Genomic DNA, 15,356 nt, shown 5'->3' with positions numbered 1-15,356 from the left:
CTGTGCCTCTGGGAAATTCTCTTTCCTTCAGCACATATCTGCTAACCCCAACACCCCCCCTACTACCCCACGGCTGTTTTTTTGTTTTTGTTTTCAGTGACTTCTATTTATTGCTCTTTCTCCATGCTCTCCATTGGAGTCATTGGTGTCCTTTTAGTACCTTCTGCTCTTCACCTACATATTTCACAAGGCACAAGCTTCATCTCTAGCTCAGGACTCAAAGAAATTCACTAAGACACGTTTTAGTACTTAGTGCTTTTCCTTAGCTGTGTTTCCTTACCGGGCAGCTAATATAGGTATCTTCCAGGTAACCTACCTCCCATTTCTCCATTCCCTTCTGTCTTTTTTTTCTTTAAGTCTTTTAAAATTTTTATTTATTCTTTTTTTAATTAAATTTTTATTTTTTATATTTATTACAGTTTAGTTACTTTGTATCCCCGATGTAGCCCCCTCCCTCATTTCCTCCCAATCCCACCCTCCCTTCCTCATCTCCTCCCTGCCTCTCTCTAAGTCCACTGATAAGGGAGGTCCTCCTCCCCTTCCATCCGACCCTAGCTTATCAGAACTGGCTGCAATGTCTTCCTCTGTGGAGGCAAGCCTGTTTCACCCTCCGAAGGGGTGGTGGTGGTGTTATTCACTTTACATCTGGTTGTAGCCTCATCCCTCCTCCTCTCCCAGACCCACCCTCCTCTCACCCACTCCCTCCTTCCTTCTCCTCCCTCACTTATTCCTCCAAAAAGGGGAGCTCTCTTTCCCATTGAGAGACCAAAAGATAAATTAGCAGCTATTATTAAGACCTGAAGTTTATCAGGGATTGGGACACGGCTGGGATACAGAGTTAATAAAATGTAACTGATAAAAAAAAAAAAAAAAAAACCTGGAGCGATGGTTCAGTAGTTAACATCACACACTGTTCTGGCAGAGGACCTGAGTTTGATACCTAGCATCTACATCAGGCAGCTCAGAGCTGCCTGTAAATCCAGTTCTAGGTGATCTGATACCCCTCTGTCCTCCTCCTTCACGCACACACACACATACACACAAACACACATGCATATACACATGCGTAATAATTAAAAATTTTAAATCTGTTTAAAAAATAAAAATGACATACCAAATAAAAAAAAAAAAAGACCTGAAGTAGGTGGGTGGAGAAGTCCAGTAATGCCCTGAGGGGCGGGACCGCCTTACTGCATTCTTTCCCCACCCACCAGAGATAACAGTTGCTAGGAAACTGGCCCATCCCCCTAGGGAGGGACACCAGGTTATTATGGTCTGGGGATCTTCCTATAGCCAATCAATTAAAAATGTAGCATGTTGACCAATAGATGCTTGCCAGGCAGGAATTGCCCCTCCCTTGGGCATGCTGGGAGGGACCAGAATCTATATATCACCCAACTAACCTAGGCTCAGCGCACTTAGCTCCCACCGCTTTGGCGGTGGGGGTGTGTGGGCCCAAACTGCAGCTTGTAATTTACAATAAAAAGAACCTCATGTATTTACAGTGGAGTCTAGTTATTCCTGGTCTTTTGGGGTTCGTGAACTGGGCAGAACACCATCTACCCCAGCTCATCAAGTTGCATCAGGACTGCATATGTCCTCTTCCTCTGTGTTCTGCCAAGGCAGTCCCCCCAAGGAGGAAGTGACCAAAAAGCTAGTGAGTCCTTATCCTATGCAGTCTCCACTTTCCTTAAGAGAGGACCCACTTGAAACCTAAGCTGCCCATCTGCAACATCTTTGTTTGTTGGGGGCCAAGGTCCACTTTGTACATGGTCCTTGTTGATACTTCCATCTCAGCAAACCCTCTGGGCCCTGGTTAGTTGGCTCTGTTGGTCTTCTTGTGGAGCTACTGTCACCTCCAGGTCTTTTTTAACCCTTTACTCCAACTTTTCCACAAGACTTCCTACACATTGACCAACGCTTGGCAGTGAGTCTCAGCATTTGTTCTGAGGCACTGCTAGATAGAGTCTCTCAGAGGACAACACTGACAGGCTCCTGTCTGCAAGCTTAGCAGAGTATTTTTCATTGTGTCAGGCAGAGGTTGGGTATTCCCTCAATCTCTGCTCTATTTGCTCTATCATTATCCCTGCACATATGCCTTTCATGTTCTGCTTACCAGCCTGAAATTCTTTCTAGATTTCTTCTTTAGTCTCCCAATACTGTTTCCTGCCATTAAATGTTCAGGGATATCTGGGTAATTTTCAAACTCTCCTGTCTGCATGCCCAAGGCACAGTGTACAGTACTCTTCCACAGTACTTACAATATTCCTTTATAACTGTTCATTTGTGTCTGTCTTCCCAGAAAACAAGAATCCTATCTTAATCATTTCTGTATCCCTGAGATCACTTGATGAGCAAATGTTGCCAAATGAAAGACTGTTTACTTGGTGAGCTTTGTGAGTTTCCTGTGGGAGCAGAAAGCCAGCAGGCATTTCCATTCATGCTATGTCTCTTGGCAAAGGAGCATCCAACTTTATGTGGTGGGTGCTGCAGAGAAAATGCCCTAGAAACAAACTCGGTTCTTTTTCTAGAGATTAGCATGAAGGATGTTTACTACTGAGATCTCCCAAACCAAGGCTATAGAAGGGAGCTGAAAAAAAAAGAAAGAATCAAGATTTGACAGAGGAAGTCAAGCTGTGATGTGGATGCTTTGGATGCCTTAGCTGACACCACAAGGAATTCTGAGGACATATTTACTGAGGCAAAATGAGAACTACCCCAGACCTGCTTCAGAAGGCCAGCTTGACCTCTCTGAAGACAATAACTCCTGAAAGGCTGAAAGGTAGAGCAAATGCCATGGCATCTTCACATCATAAAACAGAACCCAGTGGTCCAGGAGTTACTTTACATGAGGCTGTAGCTCAATTCCTGGTAAGAAAGAAAGAAAGAAGACAGGAAGGAAGGAAGGAAAGAAAGAAAAGGAAGAAAGAAAGAAAGAAAGAAAGAAAGAAAGAAAGAAAGAAAGAAAGAAATAAAAAAAGGAAGGAAGGTAGAAAGAGGGAGGGAGGGAGGGGGGAGGGAAGGGAGGAAGAAAGAAAGAGAGAGAGAGAGAAAGAAGAAAGAAAGAAAGAAAGAAAGAAAGAAAGAAAGATTTCATAAGCCACTTTCCTAAGGGATGAATATCTGCCAGGATTTTCTGTGTCTCTAAATACAGCTGCATCATGGTGAAGAAAATTATTCATTTCAACATGTTTGGTGTAAAAGTTTTTGTTCTAACTTTGCAACCTTAGTTTTTACCCCTCTAGCTTGAGACACATCTCAAGAAGACCTCACAGAAGCTACACAGAGACTCCTGCCATGAGGATATCATGAGACTTTATTTGGAAGGACTGAGGTGACAACATCTCAATATTTAACTGTTCCCAAGTTGATTTCAATGAAGTACATAGTTCAGTATTTCCAGCCACATATTTTTGTGAAAATTGCAAAGAGAAATTAGGAAAATCTCTACTAAGTTCCAAAGCATTTGCATACCAATTCTTCAACTCTATTTCCTATAATTATTTATGCATTGAAAAAATTTAGAAAATGGATATATATGTCCCTTTCTTAGACAATATCAAAATGATGAACCATCTTGCCTCCATCATAGGCATAAAAGCCATCTTATAGTAAAGACAAACTAAGTTCATTAATATTTGTGATTAAATCTCCAATTCTCAAGGATTGTGTTATGCCTTACCTGTAACCTTAACTACAAATGGTTCTGTACTGACTTTTCCGGAAATTGCAACCATTCCTTTATATCAGAAAGTTGTTTACAACCATCATCAACTTTACCTTAGTTTCAAAAGGTTATATGATCACCTATGACTACCTTGTTATGCCTATCTGTTGTTATGATTACCATGTTATGCTCACCTTGCAACCTTGTCTATATTTCAGGAGGCCATTATGGCTAACTTGTTATACATATGTTCTGCTCCTTTGTCCCAGCCAAATTTCCCATTAGGAAACACCCAACCTCTGAGCTATAAAAACCTTGTTTTCTACTTGTTCAATACTAGCCTGTTGAACACTGTCTTAGCAGGAGGCAGTATGTTCACATAAATAAAGAAGCCTACTTTAAGTAACTGCATGCTTCAATTAATTTGGCCATGATGATTTGCATCAGTGGTCTTTCTTCTCAAATTTTTGGCATTAACAATCAGGCATTAAACTGAAATGATTACTTTTTTTGCCATGAGAAAATAGTCAATCTGCCTTGAAAGATAGAAGATACAATTAAATTATTCCTTCTATAACAGTTCATCAAATCACAACATATTAAGTATATAGTTGGGTTTAAAATGAAAGCACTAGGGAACAATTAAAAACAGAGAAGAATTAAAAACATATAGATGCTCTAGCAGAAGAGGCATATAAGGCTGGCATGATAGAGTTCTGCAGCTGCCAGGTTTCTAGAATGATTCAATGGAAGAATGTTGGTGTTTTTTTTTTTCTGCATTCTCTCATTTATTTTTTTTTTCAATGCAGTTTATTCAGGAACCTTGAACAATCATCTGACCCTGGGGAAAGCCAGCCCACAGCATAAATAGCCTCTGGGTAGCCAACCCCAGCGTGCCACGTGGGCAATGCAGATAGGTCCACATACATGGAAGCAAGCCAGATCCTCAGCCTTAGCCAAATGTGGAATTGTTCGTGACAGAGAGCACCCACCATCGGGAAGGTGGAAGGCGGAAACCAGCTCCATCTTTAAGGCACAGCATTCCGCAGCTCTCTACAGTTCCCCCTTTTTGTTTTAGACGCATCAGGCAAGAGTAGAGGTCTGATCTCTGATATTAGAAATAAATTGGGACTTTGTACTGATGTTCATTTAGGTGTCATCCACCCAAAGAGCATCAGACCCATCCGATACCTTTTTCTCAGAGGCGGGACCTGGGGCATCAACCCGCATGCAATCAGACATGCTCTTCTCTGGGTCGAAGGCGGCTGACCCTGAGTGCAGTGCTTAGCCTCGCATCCTGAGCATAACATTTTAGCTTTTTATGGTAGCCAACCATGCTTGGGGAGACTGTCCTGCTTCAATGGCTGTAAAGGCCTGAATGGTCATGGCTGCATTACGCTGTTGTGAGACTCTAATCTTGCATATAAAGATTAGATGCAAACCAACACCAGAAGGCCTGCTAACGCTCCCATGCCCGCCCATTTCTTCAGATGATTCATGGCTGCAGCAATCCATGATGATAATCCTGTGGCTAGTCCTGCGTCCACTCTGGTAGAATTTACTGTGACAATGGCCACTCTCAGCTGCTCCATTGTCGTATCGAATTCTCCAGTCCAATTACCTACAATATAGCTCGTCAATTGTTTAGACAGATTTGCAGCACAGGAAAAATTCTGTTATATGCTAGTGACTCAAAGTCCAGCATATTTTCATTGACAGCCAAGTTGAGCGATTTGCCATAGGGTATCAATTTGCTCCTGCACGAGGTCAATCCTCTGATTGAACACCATCAAGCTTCCTTTTAGTTGAGCATTAATTCCTTTTTGTACAACTAAGGCATGAGCTACATTGGCTAAAAGATTATTCAGGGTCTGAGCAGTCTGCACAGTATGACTCATGGCTAATGCCCCGGTGGTAGCTCCAACAGCCGTCAATGAGATGGCAGTAACAATGGTGGCTGTAGTTCCAAGATCCCTTTTCTGTCTGAAGAGAGTCATAGCGTGAGGGGCATCAACGGGCACAGGCACCCAGCGAGGCATGCAAGTAACCAGGGCATACCTAAATTTACTAGCATTCCAGCATTGGGCAAAAAAGCAAGTATCATTACCACAATTACTTGGCTCTATCTGGCTAATAATGAATAAAAATGGGGGATATAAACAAACAGGGGTGGGCTTATAGGAAATATTATGAGAAGCCTTAACCCCTCGTTGGATCATCCTGCATCAGTTCTAGAACTAGCAGTGGTGGTGTCCGAGGTCTGAGTAGGTTCAGGAGACCATTGCCCCCAGGGGTGAGACGTGCTCCATGCCAATTGACTAACTCCATGTTTTCCTCCACTTTTGAAAGTCATTTAAGGTTCTTAAATTATTTTTTCCCTTTTTTTAAAATTTTTCATCAATTACACTTTATTCATTCTGCATCCCCCCATAAGCCCCTCCCTCCTCCCCTCCCAATCCCACCCTCCCTCCTCCCAAGGACAATGCAGCCACTTTTGATGTGAACTGATAGACTAAGATCAGAAAGGAGAGGAGAACCTCCCCTATCAGTGGACTTGGGGAGTGGCATGCAAGCAGAGGGAATGTTGGTGCTTTTAACCAGGATAAAATATGCAGAAGGAGAAATAGGGTTGTAAGAAAAGAAGCAGGAACTCAGTTTTGCAACTGTATAGCTGAGGTATGCAGATTCCATTCAACGAAGACAGAAGTTGGTTTTAAATATCCCAACCTGCTGAGAAACGGGCTAAAAACACAACCCAGCAGATGTGAAATACAGACTCATTGATGCATTCACTCGCCACTCAATAGATGTTAAGAGAGGCTCATACTTAAGTCCCAGATGGAAAGAAGTTGGTGGAGAGAATGGCAGCTATATAATCACACAGGCAGGGATAGGGAGAGTGAGAAGATTGGTGAGAGGACCTTAGGGGGTACTAGATTGAAGACATGGACCATGAAGGAAAAAAAAAAAAAAAACAAGATTATGAAGAAAAGGTCTGTATGGACAGAAAGAGAGCCGTAGATGAATAAGTGTCCAGAAATTAATATTTCACAGGATTTAGGTTAGTGCAGTAATCATCTGTAGAAGTTAGCATGATCTTGGACAAAAATTGAATAACGTCATATCTAGTTTGAAAAACAGGAGATACCAAGTGCTATCCCTTGAGTATACTCTTAGATACTGTTGATTTATCAATGATATAGTTAAAGGTTATAATTACTGTTGATCTTATTGATGCTATTATTAACAATGTCTTATAATTCAGAGTAGCAACATAAGAACTTTGAAAAAGTGCATTCCGGCTTTAATCATCAGGAGTCCCACTTTCAGAGCAGATATAACATAGTGATGAGAAAAACAAAAATCATGGCAGACTAAGAAAGGGTTGACTTTGGATAGAGAGGAAGAAGTTAAAGAGTTGGCTATTGATTCTAATTATCTGGCATAAAATGTAAGAAAGGAAAAGTAGATAGAGAGTTATTAGGTTTTTTAAACAGCACTATGTTTATAATGATGATCTAAGTTGGGGAAAATAAAAAAGATATAAGTGTCCCAGAAGCAGAAAGACACACATGGTATATACGCACTTATAAGTGGATCCTAGATTTAAAAGACAGGATAAATATACTACAATGTTTACAAACATAAAGTTGCTAAACAAGAAGGACTCGGGTAAGATGATCAATCCTCACTTAGAAAGACAAATGGGATGGACATTGGAAGTAGGAGAAAACAAGAAACAGGACAGGAGCCTATCATAGAGGGCCTCTGTAAGACTCTACCTAGCAGTGTATCAAAGCAGATTCTGAGACTCATAACCAAACCTTGGAGAAAGTGCAGGGAATCATATAAAAGAAAGGGGAAAGGACATGAGCTCCACAAGGACCTAATATATCTGGGCACAGGGTTCTTTTCTGAGACTGATTCTCCAACCAAGGACCAAAAACAGATATAACCTAGAACCCCTGCACGGATAAAGCCCATGACAGCTCAGTATCCAAGTGGGTTACCCTAGTAAGGGGAACAGGGACTGTCTCTGACATGAATTCAGTGGCTGGCTCTTTGACCTTCCTCCACTCCCCATAAGGGAGGAGCAGCCTTGCTAGGCCACAAAGGAAGATATTGCAGCCAATCCTGAAGAAACCTGAAAAGCTAGGGTCAGATGGAAGGGGAGGAGAACCTCCTCTATCAGTGGACTCAGAGAGGGGAAGGGAGGAGATGAGGGAGAGAGGGATTAGGAGGGAATGAGAGAGGGGGGCTACATCTGGGATACAAAGTAACTAAACTGTAATTAATATAAAAATTAAAAATTTAATTAAAAAAAGAAATAATAAGCAAAGTCTTAGCAGGCTCAGGTTAAGAGGAATATTAAGAACATTGTCAAAATATTAAGAACCTCAGAACATTGTCAGTAAAGCACATAAGATGACTATGGAATACTTTTTAAATAGCACTGAATAGCATGACAGAAAAATTCAAAAGGCTGAACTACATAAAGACAAATTAAAAAATTCATAAATATAACTGTTTATCCTGAACTTAATGTACACAACCAATGAACTCTAAATTATCAATAGGCTATTTCAATATGTACATCATTTAGCACTCAAGAAAATGTCCAACAGTGCTTGATTCTGCAGCACATATACTGAAATTGGAACAATACAGAGAAAATTAGCATGGCCCGTGCACAAGGATGACATGCAAATTCATGAAGCGTTCCATATTTTTCAATTCTCCAATAAAAAGACACAGACTAAAAGAATGGATGTGGAAACAAAACCCAGCAATCCTTTGAATACAAGAAAGACACCTAAGGCAGAAAGATAGATATTACCTGAGGGTAAAGTGTTGGAAGACAGCTCCCCAAGCAAATGGACCCAAGAATCAAGCAGGAATAGCCATTCTAATATCTGATAAAATAGACTTTCAACCAAAATTAATAAAAAGAGATGGGGAAGGACACTTCATACTCATCAAGGGAAAATTCCACCAGGAAGACATGACAATCCTGAACATCTATGCCCCAGATACAAGTGCACCCACATTTGTAAAAGAAACATTGATAAAACTTAAACCACATATAGATCCCCACACATTAATAGTGGGAGACTTCAACACCCCACTCTCAACAAAGGACAGGTCAACAAAACAGAAATTAAACAAAGAAACAATGTCTCTGACAGAGGTCATGAATCAAATGGACCTAACAGACAGTTATAGAACCTTACACCCAAACACAAAAGAATTTACCTTCTTCTCAGCACCTCATGGAACCTTCTCCAAAATAGACCATATAGTTGGCCACAAAGCAAGCCTCAACAAGAAAATTGAAATAATCCCTTGTATCCTGTCTGATCACCAAGGAATAAAGCTGGACTTCAACAACAACAGAAATAGCAAAAAGCCTACACACACATGGAAACTGAACAACTTGCTACTAAATGACAGCTGGGTCAGGGAGGAAATAAAGAAAGAAATTAAAGTTTTCCTAGAACTCAATGAAAATGAAGACACAACATACCCAAATTTGTGGGACACAATGAAAGCAGTGCTAAGAGGAAAGCTCATAGCACTAAGTGCCTTCAAGAAGAAATTCAAGACAGCTCATTCAAGCAACTTAATGGTTCACTTAAAAACACTAGAAAAAGAAGAAGCAGACACAGCAAAAACAAGTAGACGCCTAGAAATAATCAAACTCAGGGCTGGAATCAATCAATTAGAAACAAATAAAACAGTTCAAAGAATCAATGAAACCAAGAGCTAGTTCTTTGAGAAAATCAACAAGATCAACAAACTCTTAGCCAAGCTAACTAAAAGGCAGAGAGACAACATCCAAATCAACAAAATCAGAAATGAAAAGGGGGATATAACTACAGACACTGAGAAAATCCAAACAATCTTTAGGACTTACTTGAAAAGTCTATATGCCTCAAAATTTGAAAATCTAAATAAAATGGACAATTCTTGTGATCGATTTGACTTGCCAAAACTGAATCAGAAAGGACCAAGTAAATCAATTAAATAGTCCTATATCCCCCAAGGAAATAGAAGTGGTCACCAAAATTCTCCATTCCAAAAAAAGCCTAGGACGAGATGGTTTCCGTGCAGAATTCTACAAGACCTTCAAAGAATAGCTAACTCCAGTTCTCTTCAAACTATTCCACCAAATAGAAACAGAAGGAACACTACCAAACTCATTCTATGAAGCCACAGTCACCTTGGTACATAAACCTGACAAAGACCCAACAAAGAAAGAGAATTTCAGGCCAATCTTCCTTATGAACATTGACACAAAAATACTCAACAAAATACTCGCAAACTGAACACAAGAACACATCAAAGATATCATCCACTATGAGCAAGTAGGCTTCATCCCAGGTATGCAGGGGTGGTTCAATATACGGAAATCCATCAATGTGATCCACCATATAAAAAAACTGAAAGAAAAAAAAAAAAAACATGATGATCTCCCTAGATGCTGAAAAAGCATTTGACAAAATCCAACATCCATTCATATTTAAAGTATTGGAGAGATCAGGGATACAAGGAACATATCTAAACATAGTAAGGGCGATATACAGCAAGCCTATAGCCAACATCAAACTGAACGGAGAGAAACTTAAAGCAATCCTGCTGAAATCAGGGACAAGACAATGCTGCCCCTTCTCTCCATATCACTTCAACATAGTGCTGGAAGTCCTTGCTAGAGCAATAAGACAGTTGAAGGTGATCAAGGGGATACAAATAGGAAAGGAAGATGTTAAATTATCACTGTTTGCAGATGATATGATAATATACCTGAGTGACCCCAAAAACTCTACCAGGGAACTCGTTACAGCTGATAAAAACCTTCAGCAAAGTGGCCAGATACAAAATTAAGTCAAAAAAATCAGTAGCCCTTCTGTATACAAAAGACAAAAGGGCTGAGAAAGAAATTGGGGAAACAATACCCTTCACAATAGCCACAAATGACATAAGGTACCTTGGAGTATCCCTAACCAAGCAAGTCAAGGACTTATATGAAAAAAATTTCAAATCCCTGAAGAAAGAATTAGAAGAAGATATGAGAAGATGGAAAGATCTCCCATGCTCATGGCTTGGCAGGATTAACATAGTAAAAATGGCCATCTTACCAAAAGCAATCTACAGATTCAATGCAATTCCCATAAAATTACCAACACAATTCTTTACAGACCTGGAAAGAAAAATTCTCAACTTCATATGGAATAACAAGAAACCCAGAATTGCTAAAACAATCCTCAACAATAAAAGATCTTCTGGCGGTATTCCATCCCTGATCTTAAGTTGTACTGTAGAGCAACAGTCTTAAAAACTGCTTGGTACTGGCATAGAAACAGAATGGTGGATCAATGGAACCAAACAGAGGACCCAGAAATAAACCCACACACTTATAGACACCTGATCTTTGACAAAGATGCCAAAACCATACAATGGAAAAAAGATAGCATCTTCAACAAATTCTGCTGGTCTAACTGGATGTCTACATGTAGAAAAATGAAAATAGATCCACATTTATCACCCTGCACAAAACTGAAGTCCAAGTGGATCAAAGACTTCAACATAAAACCAGACACATTAAATTGGCTAGAAAAAAAAAGTGGGAAATACCCTAGAACTCATTGGTACAGGGGAAAACTTCCTGAACAGAACACTAACAGCACAGGCTCTAAGAGCAACAATCAATAAATGGGACCTCATGAAACTGAAAAGCTTCTGTAACGCAAAGGACACCATCATCAAAACAAAGCGACTGCCTACAGATTGGGAAAGAATCTTCACCAACCCTTTATCTGACAGAGGACTAATATCCAGTATATATAAAGAACTAAAGAAGCAGAAAAGCCACAAACCAAGTAATCCCATTAAAAAATGGGGAACGGAGCTAAACAGAGAATTCTTGAAAGAGGAACATCGAATGGCAGAGAAACACTTAAAGAAATGCTCAACCTCATTAGCCATTAGGGAAATGCAAATCAAAACAACCCTGAGATTTCACCTTACACCCATCAGAATGGCCAAGATGAAAAACTCAAGTGATAACACATGCTGGAGAGGTTGTGGAGAAAGGGGAACCCTCCTCCATTGCTGGTGGTAATGTAAACTGGTACAACCACTTTGGAAGTCAATCTGGCGCTTTCTCAGACAATTAGGAGTAGTGCTACCTCAAGACCCAGCTATACCACTCCTAGGTATATACCCAAATTTTGCTCAAGTACACAACAAGGACAATTGTTCAACCATGTTTGTAGCAGCTTTATTTGTAATAGCCAGAGCTTGGAAACAACCCAGATGTCCATCAATGGAGGAATGGATACAGAAATTGTGGTATTTTTACACAATGGAATACTACTCAGCAATCAAAAAGGAGGAAATCATGAAATTTGCAGGCAAGTGGTGGGATCTAGAAAAGATCATTCTGAGTGAAGTATCCCAGAAGGAGAAAGACAAACATGGTATATACTCGCTTATATAGACCTACAAGATATGATAAACATAATGAAATCTACACACCTAAAGAAGATAATCAAGAAAGTGGACACAGGTGAAGATGATCAATCCTCATTTAGAAAGACAAATGGGGTGTGCATTGAACGTATGACAGGAGTCTACCGCAGAAGGCATCTGAAAAACTCTACCTAGCAGTATTTCAAAGCAGATACTAAGACTCATAACCAAACCCTCGGCAGAGTGCAGGGAATCATATGAAAGAAGGAGAGTTAGTATGATATGGAAAGGATAGGAGCTCTACAAGGACCAAATATACCTGGGCACAAGGTCTTTTCTGAGACTGACACTCAACCAAGGACCATCTATGGATATAACCTAGAACATTTTCTTGGATGTGGCCCGTGGTAGCTAAGTATCCAAGTAGTTTTCCAAAGTAAGGGGAACAAGGACTATTTCTAACAGGATCTCAAGGGCAGGCTCTTTGGTCTCCCCTCCCCCCAGGGGAGGAGCAGTCCTGTTAGGCCACAGAGGAGGACTCTACAGTCAGCCCTGAAGATAACTGATAAAACAGGGTCAAATCAGTGGACTTGGAAAGGGGCAGGGAGGAGACCAGGGAGGGAGTGTGGGGTTGGGGAGGGAATGAGGGAGCGGGATACAACTGGGACACAGAGTTAACAAAATGTAACTAATAAGAAATATAAAATTAAAAAAAAAAAACTCAAGAAGCTGAAAAGCAGCAAACCAAGTAATCCAATTAAAAAATGGGGAACAGAGCTAAACAGAGAACTGTCTGTACAGGAATATCTATTGAATGGCAGAGAAACACTTAAAGAAATGTTCAATGTTATTAGCCATTAGGGAAATGCAAATCAAAACAACCCTGAGATTTCACCTTACACCCATCAGATTGGCCAAGATGAAAAACTAAAGTGACATCACATGCTAGAGAGGTTGTGGAGAAAGGGGAACCCTCCGCCACTGCTGGTGGGAATGCAAACTTGTACAACTACTCTGGAAATCAATCTGGCACTTTCTCAGACAACTAGGAATAGTGATTCTTCAAGATCCAGCCATACCACTCCTAGGCATATATCCAAAAGAGGATCAAGTACACAATAAGGACATTTGCTCAACCATGTTTGTAGCAGCTTTATTTGTAATAGCCAGAAGCAGGAAACAGCCCAGATGCCCCTCAACTGAAGAATGGATACAGAAATTCTGGTACATCTACACAATGGAGTATTACTCAGCAATGAAAAATAAGGAAATCATGAAATTTGCAGGTAAATGGTGGGACCTGGAAAGGATCATCCTGAGTGAGCTGTCCCAGAAGCAAAAAGACACACACGGTATATACTCACTTACATACAACATAAGATAAACCTACTAAAACCTGTACATCTAAAGAAATTAAGCAAGAGAGAGGACCCTGACTAAAATGCTCAATCCCCATCCTGAAAAGCAAAGAGGACGGACAACAGAAGAAGAAGAAAACAGGAAACAACCTAGGAACCTGCCATAGAGGGCCTCTGAAAGACTCTGCCCTGAAGACTATCAAAACAGATGCTGAGCCTGATTAACAACTGCTGGGTAGAGTGCATGGAATTTTATGTAAGAAGTTCGAAATAGCAAGAGCTGGAAAGTACAGGACCCCACAAGGAGAGCAACAGAACAAGAAAATTTGAACACAGGGAACTTCCCAGAGACTCATACTCCAACCAAGGACTATTCATGGAGATAACCTAGAACCCCTGCAGAGATATAACCCATGGCAGTTTAGTGTCCAAGTGGATAACATAGTAATGGGAAGAGGGACTCTCTCTGACATAATCTGATTGGCCTGCTCTTTGATCACCTCCCCCTGAGGGGGGACCAACCTTACCAGGCCACAGATGATGACAATGCAGCCACTTCTGATGAGAACTGATAGACTAAGATCAGAAGGAAGGAGAGAAGGACCTCCCCTATCCATGGACTTGGGGAGGGAGGGTGGGACTGGGAGGGGAGGAGGGAGGGGCTTATGGGAGGATACAAAATGTATAAAGTGTAATTAATTAAAAAAATGCAAAAAAAAAAAACCCTAAATGTCCAACATACCTACAGGGTGACGTGATGGCAATAATTTACCAAATTCCCAGGTGTATGAGGTATAAAAATAAGATTAGACACCACATATAGGGAATTTTGATGGTAGAAATAGGATTTGATTCCAAAGGAATATAACTGATATCTAGAAATAACACATATAGGAAGACCTTTCTATGTAACAAGTTACACTCCAGAGAAATAGAAAGACACGTTCTAATCACTGGAATTGTATTAAAATGCATTATGTATCCATACATAAATTTCACCTTCAGATCAACTAAAAGTTGAAATGTTTAGTGGTTAAATTTATATTTTTAAGGCAATGTCTCACTACATGAACCACGTTGCCTTTGAACTTGTTATGTATCCCAGCTTAGGTATAAAGTAAGAATCCTCATTCCTCATTCTCCTACCTATTCAGATTGCAAACACATGAAATCACCCACAATTTCAATTTTTTTTTCACAATTTCAAATTTTTAAGGAAAGGAGTATAAGAGGCATAAAGAGATGGCTCAGTGGTTAAGAGCACTTGCTGCTCTTACAGAAAACTTGGGCTCAGTTCCCAGTACCTGTTTCACAACTCATATCCAACTGTAACTTTTGTTCCAGGGGATCTGACATCCTCTTCTGAGCTCCATGGTCACTGCATGTATGTGTTGCATGTACCTACACACTGACAAAACACCCTTACATGTAAAAATTCAAAATAAACAAATAAAAAAGATTATAAATGAAAATCTTCATGATCTAGGGATTGGGGCAATGTGGAAAAAAATCACTCATTATAAGAGAAAAAATAATTTATACTACAAGCAAGAAATGCAAGTATTAATAGTATACTGGTTAGTTTTATGTCAGCATGACATAAGCTAAAGTCCTATCTGGGAAGAGAGAATCCTCATTGAGAAAATGTCTCCATTATATTGGTCTATATGCACATCTATAGTGCATTTTTTTGGCTGGTGATTGATGAGAGTGGGCCCAGTCCATTTGGGGTGGTACCATCTCTGGGCAAATGGTTCTGAGTGGTATAGGAAAACAAACTGAGCAGGCCAAGAGGGACAAACCAGTAAGCAGCACTCCTCCATGGACTCTGCATCACTTCCTACCTCCAGGTTCCTGCCTTG

At 40.3% G+C, this 15,356-nt stretch overlaps 1 protein-coding gene and 1 non-coding gene across 7 annotated transcripts in view; one reads left to right on the top strand and one right to left on the bottom strand.

The window, feature by feature from the left end:
- The window catches only part of Grm1 (glutamate metabotropic receptor 1), a 476,253-nt gene that overhangs the window by 372,223 nt on the left and 88,674 nt on the right, over positions 1-15,356 (bottom strand). The window lies entirely within an intron of this gene.
- LOC132653445 (U6 spliceosomal RNA) lies at positions 8,292-8,398 on the top strand. Its single transcript, XR_009591184.1, has one exon. It is a non-coding gene; the product is annotated as a U6 spliceosomal RNA (small nuclear RNA).

This window comes from Meriones unguiculatus, chromosome 3, assembly GCF_030254825.1.
Source record: "Meriones unguiculatus strain TT.TT164.6M chromosome 3, Bangor_MerUng_6.1, whole genome shotgun sequence".
NCBI lineage: Eukaryota > Metazoa > Chordata > Mammalia > Rodentia > Muridae > Meriones > Meriones unguiculatus.
The sequence above is the reverse complement of the archived record's forward strand: the minus strand, read 5'-3'. Positions and strand labels throughout refer to the sequence as shown.